Here is a 14849-nt window from a genome sequence, read left to right as displayed (position 1 = left end):
TCCTAGCTACTGCAGCCAATCGCTCACTATACAGGTGCTTCTCACAAAATGAGAATATCAAAAATTAAATTTATTTCAGCTCTTCAATACAGAAAGTGAAACTCATTATAGAGTCATTACAAACAGAGTCATCTATTTCAAGTGTTTATTTCTGTTAATGATTATGGATTACAGCCAATGAAAACACAAAAGTCATTACCTCAGTAAATTAGAATAATTAATTGTGTTGAGCGAGTATGTTCGGGCGAGCTCCGAGTATTTATAGCTGCTCGGTGATCTGGTTGAATCGCTCCCGTGTGCATGATTTGCTACTGTTTGACAGCTTTATTACATGTGAGGAATGTGTAAGAAATAGACATTCCTCACATGTAATAAAGCTGTCAAACAGTTGCAAATCACGCACACGGGAGCGATTTAACCTCATCACTGAGCAGCTATAAATACTCGAAGCTCGGCCCGAGCATACTCGGACAGAACATACTCGCTCAACCCTAATTAACAAAAAACACATGCAAAGGCTTCCTAAACGTTTAAAAAGGTCCCTTAGTCTGTTTCTGTAGACTAAGGAGGGTAAGCCACAAAAGGTCGTTGCTAAAGAAGCTGGCTGTTCACAGAGTGCGGTATCCAAGCATATTAATGGAAAGTTGAGTGGAAGGAAAGAGTGTGGTAGAAAAAGGTGCACAAGCAACCGGGATAACCGCAGCCTTGAAAGGATTGTTAAGAAAAGACCATTCAAAAATTTGGGGGAGTTTGACAAGGAGAGGACTGCTGCTGGAGTCATTGCTTCAAGAGCCACCACACACAGACGTATACAGGACATGGGCTACAAGTGTCGCATTCCTTGTGTCAAGCCACTCATAACCAATAGACAACGCCAGAAGCGTCTTACCTGGCCAAGGAGAAAAAGACCTGGACTCAGTGGTCCAAGGTGTTTTCAGATGAAAGTAAATTTTGCATTTCATTTGGAAATCATGGTCCCAGAGTCTGGAGGAACAGTGGAGAGGCACACAATCCAAGCTGCTTGAGGTCTAGTGTGAAGTTTCCACAATCAGTGATGGTTTGGGGAGCCATGTCATCTGCTGGTGTAGGTGCACTGTGTTTTATCAAGACCAAAGTCAGCGCAGCCATCTACCAGGAAATTTTAGAGCACTTCATGCTTCCCTCTGCAGACAAGCTTTTTGGAGATGGAAATTTCATTCTCCAGCAGGACTTGGCCCCTGTCCACACTGCCAAAAGTACCAATACCTGGTTTACAAACAACAGAATCACTGTGCTTGATTGGCAGCAAACTCACCTGACCATAACCCCATAGAGAATCTATGGGATATAGTCAAGAGGAAGATGAGACACCAGACGCAACAATGCAGACGAGCTGAAGGCTGCTATCAAAGCAACCTGGGCTTCCATAACACCTCAGCAGTGCCACAGGCTGATCGCCTCCATGCCACGCCGCATTGATGCAGTAATTGATGCAAAAGGAGCCCCGACCAAGTATTGAGTGCATTTACTGAACATACATTTCAGTAGGCCACCATTTCAGATTTTAAAAACATTTTTCAAGCTGTTGTTATAAAGTATTCTAATTTACTGAGATAATGAGTTTTGTGTTTTTATTGGCTGTAAGCCATAATCATCAACATTAACAGAAATATACACTTGAAATAGATCACTCTGTTTGTAATGACTATATAATATATGAGTTTTACTTTTTGTATTGAAGAACTGAAATAAAATTACATTTTTGAGGATATTCTAATTTTGTGAGAAGCACCTGTATATGCAACCAGGTAGCGAGTGGCCACAGCAGACAAGAAAAAGGGATGTGTTGGTTAGTGCAGGAGTTGAGCAAATGCATAGTGTGTGTCAGTGTGGGTATGATAGGTCCTGTCTTTAGTTCAGCAAGAGCTTGTTCTAAGCAAGTGAGTGCTGTATCAACAAAGAGAAAGGGGGCAGAACTGTGCTTTGAGAGATTGTTCAAACCAAGGGTGCATAATAAAGATCATTTTATGGACAATCATAGCTGAGATAAATAAACAACAGGCGTGTTTATTTTATCGACGTCGGCGGACGCGTGACCTGTCACATGACTAAATGACGTCATGGAAGGTCCTTTTACACAACCGCGAGACACCGGGAAGACCGGACGCATCGGATAAGGAGACCGGGAGCCATCGGAAGGCGAGTATAATGTTTTTTGTTTTTTATTACCATTTTTATTCTTTTTTTTTAACTTGGTCACACTATAAAAAATCCATGCTGTTTCCATGGATTTATATAGTGTGACCAAGTTGTCAAGCACTTTCCAAGTGATGCTAAAATCGGTTGGAAAGTACTTGACAAGCCTCATGTGAAATTGCATTGATCAAAACGCTTCACATCCACATGTCCCTGGCAGGAAAAACACATGTACAATCCGCATGTACAATCCGCACGCGTTTTTTCTGCCAGGGAGATGCAGAAACGCTCAGGAAAAAATCCAGTGGCACTGAGAAAAACTGATCTATTGAGGTGCAGGGTGTCAGACCCACACCAGTTCATCAATATAAAAGTTATAAAGTAACCCTTTAAGGACACAGACTGTTTTCATTATGCAATTTCATTTTATCCTTTCCTTATTCAAAGAGCTATAACTTTTTATTCTTTCCATTGACAGACGTAAGAGGCCTTATACCATTTTCTCAAAGACCCATAATTCAATGTGTATGTACTGGACAGTTGTGGGGTCATTACTGATGAAAGGGCAGGGGTACAGGGTTTGCCGGGTTAATAAGAGCAGAGCTGCAGGTGAGTGTAAAATAAATATATACTGTATGCTACACAAAGCTATGAATCTTAGTATAACAACATGTTTAATTTCGATGTGTGTGATTATGTGTGTAATGTGTGTGTGTAGTAATATATTACACTCAGAGGTCTCCTCCTATTCTGAGTAGCCCCCCAGTCCATGGTGTACGAGTGCCCCATTATTGTGTATATAAATATACACGCTGTTCTTCTGTGAAGCAGCCCTCCGGTCCAGGGTATACAATATTCCCGTTAGTATGTATATAAAAATACAACTTGTCTCTTCGGAAAGAAGAATACTAGAACTCTAGAGCCACCTATAGGAAGAAGAAATCCTAAAAGTCAATATTTACTCTCCAATGAGCCTTGTCACTTGACTTAGGATACGTTACCCCTTGGATACCGTCTGACGCCTCTCACCTCCTCCTCTTCTGTACAGAGCCCCATTATAGTGTGTACATACATATACACACACAGCTCTCCTCCTCCTCTTCTGTACAGAGCACCATTATAGTGTGTACATACATATATACACACAGCTCTCCTCTTCTGTATAGAGCCCCAATATAGTGTGTGTACATACATATATATACACACAGCTCTCCTCCTCCTCTTCTGTACAGAGCCCCATTATAGTGTGTACATACATATACACACACAGCTCTCCTCCTCCTCTTCTGTACAGAGCACCATTATAGTGTGTGTACATACATATATATACACACAGCTCACCTCTTCTGTATAGAGCCCCATTATAGTGTGTGTACATACATATATATACACACAGCTCTCCTCCTCCTCTTCTGTACAGAGCCCCATTATAGTATGTACATACATATATATATATACACACAGCTCTCCTCCTCTTCTGTATAGAGCCCCATTATAGTGTGTACATACATATATACAAACAGCTCTCCTCCTCTTCCTCTTCTGTACAGAGTCCCATTATAGTATGTGTACATACATATATACACACAGCTCTCCCCCTCCTCTTCTGTACAGAGCCCCATTATAGTGTGTACATACATATATACACACACAGCTCTCCCCCTCCTCTTCTGTACAGAGCCCCATTATAGTGTGTACATACATATACACACAGCTCTCCTCCTCCTCTTCTGTACAGAGCCCCATTATAGTGTGTACATACATATATACACACAGCTCTCCTCCTCTTCTGTATAGAGCCCCATTATAGTGTGTGTACATACATATATACACACACAGCTCTCCTCCTCTTCTGTATAGAGCCCCATTATAGTGTGTACATACATATATACACACACAGCTCTCCTCTTCTGTACAGTGCCCCATTATAGTGTGTACATACATATATACACACAGCTCTCCTCCTCTTCTGTAGAGCCCCATTATAGTGTGTGTACATACATATATACAAACAGCTCTCCTCCTCTTCTGTACAGAGCCCCATTATAGTGTGTGTACATACATATATACACACACAGCTCTCCCCCTCTTCTGTATAGAGCCCCATTATAGTGTGTACATACATATATACACACAGCTCTCCTCCTCCTCTTCTGTACAGAGCCCCATTATAGTGTGTGTACATACATATATACACACACAGCTCTCCTCCTCTTCTGTATAGAGCCCCATTATAGTGTGTACATACATATATACACACACACAGCTCTCCTCCTCTTCTGTATAGAGCCCCATTATAGTGTGTACATACATATATACACACTCAGCTCTCCTCTTCTGTACAGAGCCCCATTATAGTGCGTACATACATATATACACACAGCTCTCCTCCTCCTCTTCTGTAGAGCCCCATTATAGTGTGTGTACATACATATATACACACACAGCTCTCCTCCTCCTCTTCTGTACAGAGCACCATTATAGTGTGTGTACATACATATATATACACACAGCTCTCCTCTTCTGTATAGAGCCCCATTATAGTGTGTACATACATATATATACACACAGCTCTCCTCCTCCTCTTCTGTACAGAGCCCCATTATAGTATGTACATACATATATATATATACACACAGCTCTCCTCCTCTTCTGTATAGAGCCCCATTATAGTGTGTACATACATATATACAAACAGCTCTCCTCCTCTTCCTCTTCTGTACAGAGTCCCATTATAGTATGTGTACATACATATATACACACAGCTCTCCCCCTCCTCTTCTGTACAGAGCCCCATTATAGTGTGTACATACATATATACACACACAGCTCTCCCCCTCCTCTTCTGTACAGAGCCCCATTATAGTGTGTACATACATATACACACAGCTCTCCTCCTCCTCTTCTGTACAGAGCCCCATTATAGTGTGTACATACATATATACACACAGCTCTCCTCCTCTTCTGTATAGAGCCCCATTATAGTGTGTGTACATACATATATACACACACAGCTCTCCTCCTCTTCTGTATAGAGCCCCATTATAGTGTGTACATACATATATACACACACAGCTCTCCTCTTCTGTACAGTGCCCCATTATAGTGTGTACATACATATATACACACAGCTCTCCTCCTCTTCTGTAGAGCCCCATTATAGTGTGTGTACATACATATATACAAACAGCTCTCCTCCTCTTCTGTACAGAGCCCCATTATAGTGTGTGTACATACATATATACACACAGCTCTCCCCCTCTTCTGTATAGAGCCCCATTATAGTGTGTACATACATATATACACACAGCTCTCCTCCTCCTCTTCTGTACAGAGCCCCATTATAGTGTGTGTACATACATATATACACACACAGCTCTCCTCCTCTTCTGTATAGAGCCCCATTATAGTGTGTACATACATATATACACACACACAGCTCTCCTCCTCTTCTGTATAGAGCCCCATTATAGTGTGTACATACATATATACACACTCAGCTCTCCTCTTCTGTACAGAGCCCCATTATAGTGCGTACATACATATATACACACAGCTCTCCTCCTCCTCTTCTGTAGAGCCCCATTATAGTGTGTGTACATACATATATACACACACAGCTCTCCTCCTCTTCTGTACGGAGCCACATTATAGTGTGTACATACACATATACACACACACAGCTCTCCTCCTCTTCTGTAGAGCCCCATTATAGTGTGTGTACATACATACAGTGCCTACAAGTAGTATTCAACCCCCTGCAGATTTAGCTGGTTTGATAAGATGCAAATAAGTTAGAGCCTTCAAACTGCAAACGAGAGTAGGTTTTATGAACAGAACCATAAATCTTACAAACCAAAAAGTTATGCTGCTCAGTTGAATTTTATTAAATTTTAAACATAAAAGTGTGGGTCAATTATTATTCAACCCCTATGTTTAATATTTTGTGGAATAACCCTTGTTTGCAATTACAGCTAATAATCGTCTTTTATAAGACCTGATCAGGCCGGCACAGGTCTGTGGAGTTATCTTGGCCCACTCCTCCATGCAGATCTTCTCCAAGTTATCTAGGTTCTTTGGGTGTCTCATGTGGACTTTAGTCTTGAGCTCCTTCCACAAGTTTTCAATTGGGTTAAGGTCAGGAGACTGACTAGGCCACTCCAACACCTTGACTTTTTCCCTCTTGAACAAGGCCTTGGTTTTCTTGGCTGTGTGCTTTGGGTCGTTGTCTTGTTGGAAGATGAAATTACGACCCATCTTAAGATCCTTGATGGAGGAGCGGAGGTTCTTGGCCAAAATCTCCAGGTAGGCCGTGCTATCCATCTTCCCATGGATGCGGACCAGATGGCCATACCCCTTGGCAGAGAAACAGCCCCACAGCATGATGCTGCCACCACCATGCTTGACTGTAGGGATGGTATTCTTGGGGTCGTATGCAGTGCCATCCAGTCTCCAAACGTCACGTGTGTGGTTGGCACCAAAGATCTCGATCTTGGTCTCATCAGACCATAGAACCTTGAACCAGTCTGTCTCAGAGTCCTCCAAGTGATCATGAGCAAACTGTAGACGAGCCTTGACATGACGCTTTGAAAGTAAAGGTACCTTACGGGCTCGTCTGGAACGGAGACCATTGCGGTGGAGTACGTTACTTATGGTATTGACTGAACCAATGTCCCCACTGCCATGAGATCTTCCCGGAGCTCCTTCCTTGTTGTCCTTGGGTTAGCCTTGACTCTTCGGACAAGCCTGGCCTCGGCACACGAGGACACTTTCAAAGGCTGTCCTGGCCGTGGAAGGCTAACAGTAGTTCCATAAGCCTTCCACTTACGGATGATGCTCCCAACAGTGGAGACAGGTAGGCCCAACTCCTTGGAAAGGGTTTTGTACCCCTTGCCAGCCTTGTGACCCTCCACGATCTTGTCTCTGATGGCCTTGGAATGCTCCTTTGTCTTTCCCATGTTGACCATGTCTGAGTGCTGTTCACAAGTTTGGGGAGGGTCTTAAATAGTCAGAAAAGGCTGGCAAAAGAGATCTTTAATCCACACATGTGAAGCTCATTATTCTTGGTGCCTGAACTACTTCTTAATACTTTAGGGGGACCAAACAGAATTCTTGTGGTTTGAGGGGTTGAATAATAAATGACACTCTGAATTAACTTTTAACGTTTAAAAAAAAAAAAAAAAAAAAAAAAGCAAAAACAATATTTGCTGCAGTGCATTTCCCACTTCCAGGCTGATCTACAGTACAAATGTCACAATGCCAAGTTAATTCCGCATGTGTCAACCAGCTAAATCTGCAGGGGGTTGAATACTACTTGTAGGCACTGTATATACACACAGCTCTCCTCCTCTTCTGTAGAGCCCCATTATAGTGTGTGTACATACATATATACACACAGCTCTCCTCCTCTTCTGTAGAGCCCCATTATAGTGTGTGTACATACATATATACACACAGCTCTCCTCCTCCTCCTCTTCTGTACAGAGCCCCATTATAGTGTGTGTACATATATACACACAGCTCTCCCCCTCCTCTTCTGTACAGAGCCCCATTATAGTGTGTGTACATACATATATACACACAGCTCTCCTCCTCCTCTTCTGTACAGAGCCCCATTATAGTGTGTACATACATATATATACACACACAGCTCTCCTCCTCTTCTGTACAGAGCCCCATTATAGTGTGTACATACATATACACACAGCTCTCCTCCTCCTCTTCTGTACAGAGCCCCATTATAGTGTGTACATACATATATACACACACAGCTCTCCTCCTCTTTTGTAGAGCCCCATTATAGTGTGTACATACATATATACACACACACAGCTCTCCTCCTCTTCTGTAGAGCCCCATTATAGTGTGTACATACATATATACACACAGCTCTCCTCCTCCTCTTCTGTACAGCCCCATTATAGTGTGTACATACATATATACACACAGCTCTCCTCCTCCTCTTCTGTACAGAGCCCCATTATAGTGTGTGTACATATATACACACAGCTCTCATCCTCCTCTTCTGTACAGAGCCCCATTATAGTGTGTGTACATACATATACACACAGCTCTCCTCCTCCTCTTCTGTACAGAGCCCCATTATAGTGTGCACATACATATATACACACACAGCTCTCCTCTTCTGTACAGAGCCCCATGATAGTGTGTACATACATATATACACACAGCTCTCCTCCTCTTTTGTAGAGCCCCATTATAGTGTGTACATACATATATACACACACACAGCTCTCCTCCTCTTCTGTAGAGCCCCATTATAGTGTGTACATACATATATACACACAGCTCTCCTCCTCCTCTTCTGTACAGAGCCCCATTATAGTGTGTGTACATATATACACACAGCTCTCCCCCTCCTCTTCTGTACAGAGCCCCATGATAGTGTGTACATACATATACACACAGCTCTCCTCCTCCTCTTCTGTACAGAGCCCCATTATAGTGTGCACATACATATATACACACACAGCTCTCCTCTTCTGTACAGAGCCCCATGATAGTGTGTACATACATATATACACACAGCTCTCCTCCTCTTCTGTACAGAGCACCATTATAGTGTGCACATACATATATACACACACAGCTCTCCTCCTCTTCTGTATAGAGCCCCATTATAGTGTGTGTACATACATATATACACACACAGCTCTCCTCCTCCTCCTCTTCTGTACAGAGCCCCATTATAGTGTGTACATACATATATACACACTCAGCTCTCCTCTTCTGTACAGAGCCCCATTATAGTGTGTGTACATACATATATACACACAGCTCTCCTCCTCCTCTTCTGTAGAGCCCCATTATAGTGTGTGTACATACATATATACACACACAGCTCTCCTCCTCTTCTGTACAGAGCGCCATTATAGTGTGTGTACATATATACACACAGCTCTCCTCCTCCTCTTCTGTACAGAGCCCCATTATAGTGTGTACATACATATATATACACACACAGCTCTCCTCCTCTTCTGTACAGAGCCCCATTATAGTGTGTACATACATATACACACACAGCTCTCCTCCTCCTCTTCTGTACAGAGCCCCATTATAGTGTGTGTACATACATATATACACACACAGCTCTCCTCCTCTTTTGTAGAGCCCCATTATAGTGTGTACATACATATATACACACACAGCTCTCCTCCTCTTCTGTAGAGCCCCATTATAGTGTGTGTACATACATATATACACACAGCTCTCCTCCTCTTCTGTACAGAGCCCCATTATAGTGTGTACATACATATATACACACAGCTCTCCTCCTCTTCTGTACAGAGCCCCATTATAGTGTGTGTACATACATATATACACACAGCTCTCCTCCTCTTCTGTACAGAGCCCCATTATAGTGTGTGTACATACATATATACACACAGCTCTCCTCTTCTTCTGTACAGAGCCCCATTATAGTGTGTGTACATACATATATAGACACACAGCTCTCCTCCTCTTCTGTACAGAGCCCCATTATAGTGTGTACATACATATATACACACAGCTCTCCTCCTCCTCTTCTGTACAGAGCCCCATTATAGTGTGTGTACATACATATATACACACACAGCTCTCCTCCTCTTCTGTACAGAGCCCCATTATAGTGTGTGTACATACATATATACACACAGCTCTCCTCCTCCTCCTCTTCTGTACAGAGCCCCATTATAGTGTGTACACATACATATATACACACACACAGCTCTCCCCCTCTTCTGTACAGAGCCCCATTATAGTGTGTACATACATATATACACACAGCTATCCTCCTCCTCTTCTGTAGAGCCCCATTATAGTGTGTGTACATACATATATACACACAGCTCTCCTCCTCCTCTTCTGCAGAGCCCCATTATAGTGTGTGTACATACATATATACACACAGCTCTCCTCCTCTTCTGTACAGAGCCCCATTATAGTGTGTACATACATATATACACACAGCTCTCCTCCTCCTCTTCTGTATAGAGCCCCATTATAGTGTGTACATACATATATACACACAGTTCTCCTCCTCTTCTGTAGAGCCCCATTATAGTGTGTGTACATACATATATACACACAGCTCTCCTCCTCTTCTGTAGAGCCCCATTATAGTGTGTACATACATATATACACACAGCTCTCCTCCTCTTCTGTATAGAGCCCCATTATAGTGCGTACATACATATATACACACAGCTCTCCTCCTCCTCTTCCGTATAGAGCCCCATTATAGTGTGTACATACATATATACACACACAGCTCTCCTCCTCCTCTTCTGTAGAGCCCCATTATAGTGTGTGTACATACATATATACACACAGCTCTCCTCCTCTTCTGTAGAGCCCCATTATAGTGTGTGTACATACATATATACACACACAGCTCTCCTCCTCCTCTTCTGTAGAGCACCATTATAGTGTGTGTACATACATATATACACACACAGCTCTCCTCCTCTTCTGTAGAGCCCCATTATAGTGTGTGTACATACATATATACACACACAGCTCTCCTCCTCCTCTTCTGTAGAGCCCCATTATAGTGTGTGTACATACATATATATACACACAGCTCTCCTCCTCTTCTGTAGAGCCCCATTATAGTGTGTGTACATACATATATACACACAGCTCTCCTCCTCTTCTGTATAGAGCCCCATTATAGTGTGTACATACATATATACACACACAGCTCTCCTCCTCTTCCGTAGAGCCCCATTATAGTGTGTGTACATACATATATACACACACAGCTCTCCTCCTCTTCTGTAGAGCCCCATTATAGTGTGTGTACATACATATATACACACACAGCTCTCCTCCTCCTCTTCTGTAGAGCCCCATTATAGTGTGTGTACATACATATATACACACACAGCTCTCCTCCTCTTCTGTAGAGCCCCATTATAGTGTGTGTACATACATATATACACACACAGCTCTCCTCCTCCTCTTCTGTAGAGCCCCATTAGTGTGTGTACATACATATATACACACAGCTCTCCTCCTCCTCTTCTGTAGAGCCCCATTATAGTGTGTGTACATACATATATACACACAGCTCTCCTCCTCCTCTGTACAGAGCCCCATTATAGTGTGTACATACATATATACACACAGCTCTCCTCCTCTTCTGTATAGAGCCCCATTATAGTGTGTGTACATATATACACACAGCTCTCCTCCTCCTCCTCTTCTGTACAGAGTCCCATTATAGTGTGTACATACATATATACACACAGCTCTCCTCCTCTTCTGTATAGAGCCCCATTATAGTGTGTACATACATATATACACACAGCTCTCCTCCTCTTCTGTAGAGCCCCATTATAGTGTGTACATACATATATACACACAGCTCTCCCCCTCCTCTTCTGTACAGAGCCGCATTATAGTGTGTACATACATATATACACACAGCTCTCCTCCTCCTCTTCTGTACAGAGCCCCATTATTAGTGTGTACATACATATATACACACAGCTCTCCTCCTCTTCTGTAGAGCCCCATTATAGTGTGTACATACATATACACACACAGCTCTCCTCCTCCTCTTCTGTACAGAGCCCCATTATAGTGTGTACATACATATATACACACAGCTCTCCTCCTCTTCTGTAGAGCCCCATTATAGTGTGTACATACATATACACACACAGCTCTCCTCCTCCTCTTCTGTACAGAGCCCCATTATAGTGTGTGTACATACATATACACACACAGCTCTCACCCTCCTCTTCTGTATAGAGCCCCATTAGTGTGTGTACATACATATATACACACAGCTCTCCTCCTCCTCTTCTGTACAGAGCCCCATTATAGTGTGTGTACATACATATATACACACAGCTCTCCTCCTCTTCTGTACAGAGCCCCATTATAGTGTGTACATACATATATACACACAGCTCTCCCCCTCCTCTTCTGTACAGAGCCGCATTATAGTGTGTACATACATATATACACACAGCTCTCCCCCTCCTCTTCTGTACAGAGCCCCATTATAGTGTGTGTACATACATATATACACACAGCTCTCCTCCTCTTCTGTACAGAGCCCCATTATAGTGTGTACATACATATATACACACAGCTCTCCCCCTCCTCTTCTGTACAGAGCCGCATTATAGTGTGTACATACATATATACACACAGCTCTCCCCCTCCTCTTCTGTACAGAGCCCCATTATAGTGTGTACATACATATATACACACTCAGCTCTCCTCTTCTGTACAGAGCCCCATTATAGTGTGTACATACATATATACACACAGCTCTCCCCCTCCTCTTCTGTACAGAGCCCCATTATAGTGTGTACATACATATATACACACAGCTCTCCTCCTCTTCTGTACAGAGCCGCATTATAGTGTGTACATACATATATACACACAGCTCTCCCCCTCCTCTTCTGTACAGAGCCGCATTATAGTGTGTACATACATATATACACACAGCTCTCCTCCTCCTCTTCTGTACAGAGCCCCATTATAGTGTGTGTGCATACATATATACACACACAGCTCTCCTCCTCTTCTGTACAGAGCCCCATTATAGTGTGTACATACATATATACACACAGCTCTCCTCCTCTTCTGTACAGAGCCCCATTATAGTGTGTACATACATATACACACAGCTCTCCTCCTCCTCCTCTTCTGTACAGAGCCCCATTATAGTGTGTGTACATACATATATACACACAGCTCTCCTCCTCTTCTGTGCCGTCCTCCAGTCCAGGTACACAGACCCCCGTTATTGTGTACACACAGTGCTCTCCTCCTATACACACATTGCACCCTCCTCCCCTCGCTGTGCTGCCATAGTCGCTGCCGCCGCTGCTCGGGCTCCGTCACTGTATGCTCCGTGGCTTTGTGACTGTCCTCCGACCTCCCTGTTGTCTCTCCCTTGTAGAACCCCGTTCTCACCTCCCCCTCTCCTCCGGCCGCTGTTATTTCTTCTCCGTCTTCACCGCCATCTTTCTTACCGGGGCTGCTGTCATCTCCGCTTTCTCTAACACCGGGCATACACCGTAGGCTTCCAAATGAACACAAGGTACGACGGGAAATCCGCCGCCGTCAGGGCACGTAGCGTGACGTCAGGTCGCACATTCCATGGGAAGGACGCACGGAGGTAGACTGAGCGCTATAGTAGGGGCAGGCTTGTGTACGGGAAAGTGGGCGTGTTCTCGGCGAGCATAGGGGCGGACTGTAGGGAGAGGAGGGAGAGAGTGCGGCTTCTGTCACGTGTTATATGTTCAGACAAAAGGTGTCAGTGCTCTCCATAGCAACCAATCAGATCGCAGTTCACACAAACCCAGCACAGGTTTGGCAATGCAAGGCGTGTTGTGGTTGGCTCGTGTAGTACACCCCTGCACTGTACATTTGTATTGCTGCACATTACCTTATAATACTCCTTTCTATTAGTTTCCCAGTAAGACACACTGGTGTCTGAGGAAGACGTAGCCATAGGTCCTGCTCCAGTAACGGTGCTTGTGCCAGGCATACAGATTCATGGACCCCCTTTCTGGCTTCTATAACTAGAGTTGCTATACAGAGGTCTTCATGAGACAATCCTTGTATTGTCCCCACTGGGACCTTACTGATGGCGGATGACAAGAGTAGGGTGGTAAAGCTTCAGTATTCTGCCATTACTGGCAGCGGAATAACCTCTTGTAATGTATATAGTTAGATCCCCATGTCACCCCACACATCCCTGACGGATTCATTTCACTCATTAATGGAACTTGTCACCTTCAAAAACCCTTTATATGGGGGTAATCTGCAGGTAAATGGTGTGTTTGTCGTGACTGGCAGGCAGGGCCGGTAATAGACAGAGTGGGGCCCCAAATGCTCACATATTGTCCCATCAGACTCACACATTGCATCACACACAGAAATGTTTCGCTTGTATTTACATACGCTGATTTCAGGCCGTTAGACGAGTGTCGGCTGAGGAAGAATGATGGGCACAGAACAATTACTAATAGATCAATCTGTCCATACAGCATCATGTCCCCATACAGTATCTCATCTGCGCTGCCAGTGTGGATGCTACATACACACACGTTTATACACAGAGCACATACACACATGTATAGACAGAGCACACACATACAGTACAGACCAAAAGTTTGGACACACCTTCTCATTTTAAGATTTTTCTGTATTTTCATGACTATGAAAATTGTACATTCACACTGAAGGCATCAAAACTATGAATTAACACATGTGGAATTATATACTTAACAAAAAACTGTGAAACAACTGAAAATATGTCTTATATTCTAGGTTCTTCAAAGTAGCCACCTTTTGTTTTGAAGACTGCTTTGCACACTCTTGGCATTCTCTTGATGAGCTTCAAGAGGTAGTCACCGGAAATGGTTTTCACTTCACAGGTGTGCCCTGTCAGGTTTAATAAGTGGGATTTCTTGCCTTATAAATGGGGTTGGGACCGTCAGTTGTGTTGTGCAGAAGTCTGGTGAATACACAGCTGATAGTCCTACTGAATAGACTGTTAGAATTTGTATTATGGAAAGAAAAAAGCAGCTAAGTAAAGAAAAACGAGTGGCCATCATTACTTTAAGAAATGAAGGTCAGTCAGTCCGAAAAATTGGGAAAACTTTGAAAGTGTCCCCAAGTGCAGTTGCAAAAACCATCAA

At 43.3% G+C, this 14849-nt stretch overlaps 1 protein-coding gene across 2 annotated transcripts in view; it reads right to left on the bottom strand.

Moving 5' to 3' along the window:
- Nucleotides 1–13366, bottom strand: part of SIN3B (SIN3 transcription regulator family member B) — a 57761-nt gene extending 44395 nt beyond the window's left edge. The window contains exon 1 of one of the 2 annotated variants that reach the window (XM_073656319.1): nt 13117–13366. The gene's annotated coding sequence lies outside the window, so the exon portion shown is untranslated. The remainder of the gene's footprint in view (nt 1–13116) is intronic. The other variant, XM_073656402.1, reaches the window with a different exon arrangement.
- Between the last annotated feature and the right edge of the window lie 1483 nt (nt 13367–14849).

The sequence above is a fragment of the Phyllobates terribilis genome, unplaced genomic scaffold (assembly GCF_046119375.1).
Source record: "Phyllobates terribilis strain yellow unplaced genomic scaffold, ASM4611937v1 Scaffold_1__5_contigs__length_1240528914, whole genome shotgun sequence".
Lineage (NCBI taxonomy): Eukaryota > Metazoa > Chordata > Amphibia > Anura > Dendrobatidae > Phyllobates > Phyllobates terribilis.
Note: the sequence above shows the minus strand (reverse complement) of the source record. Positions and strands in the feature narration are given on the sequence as shown.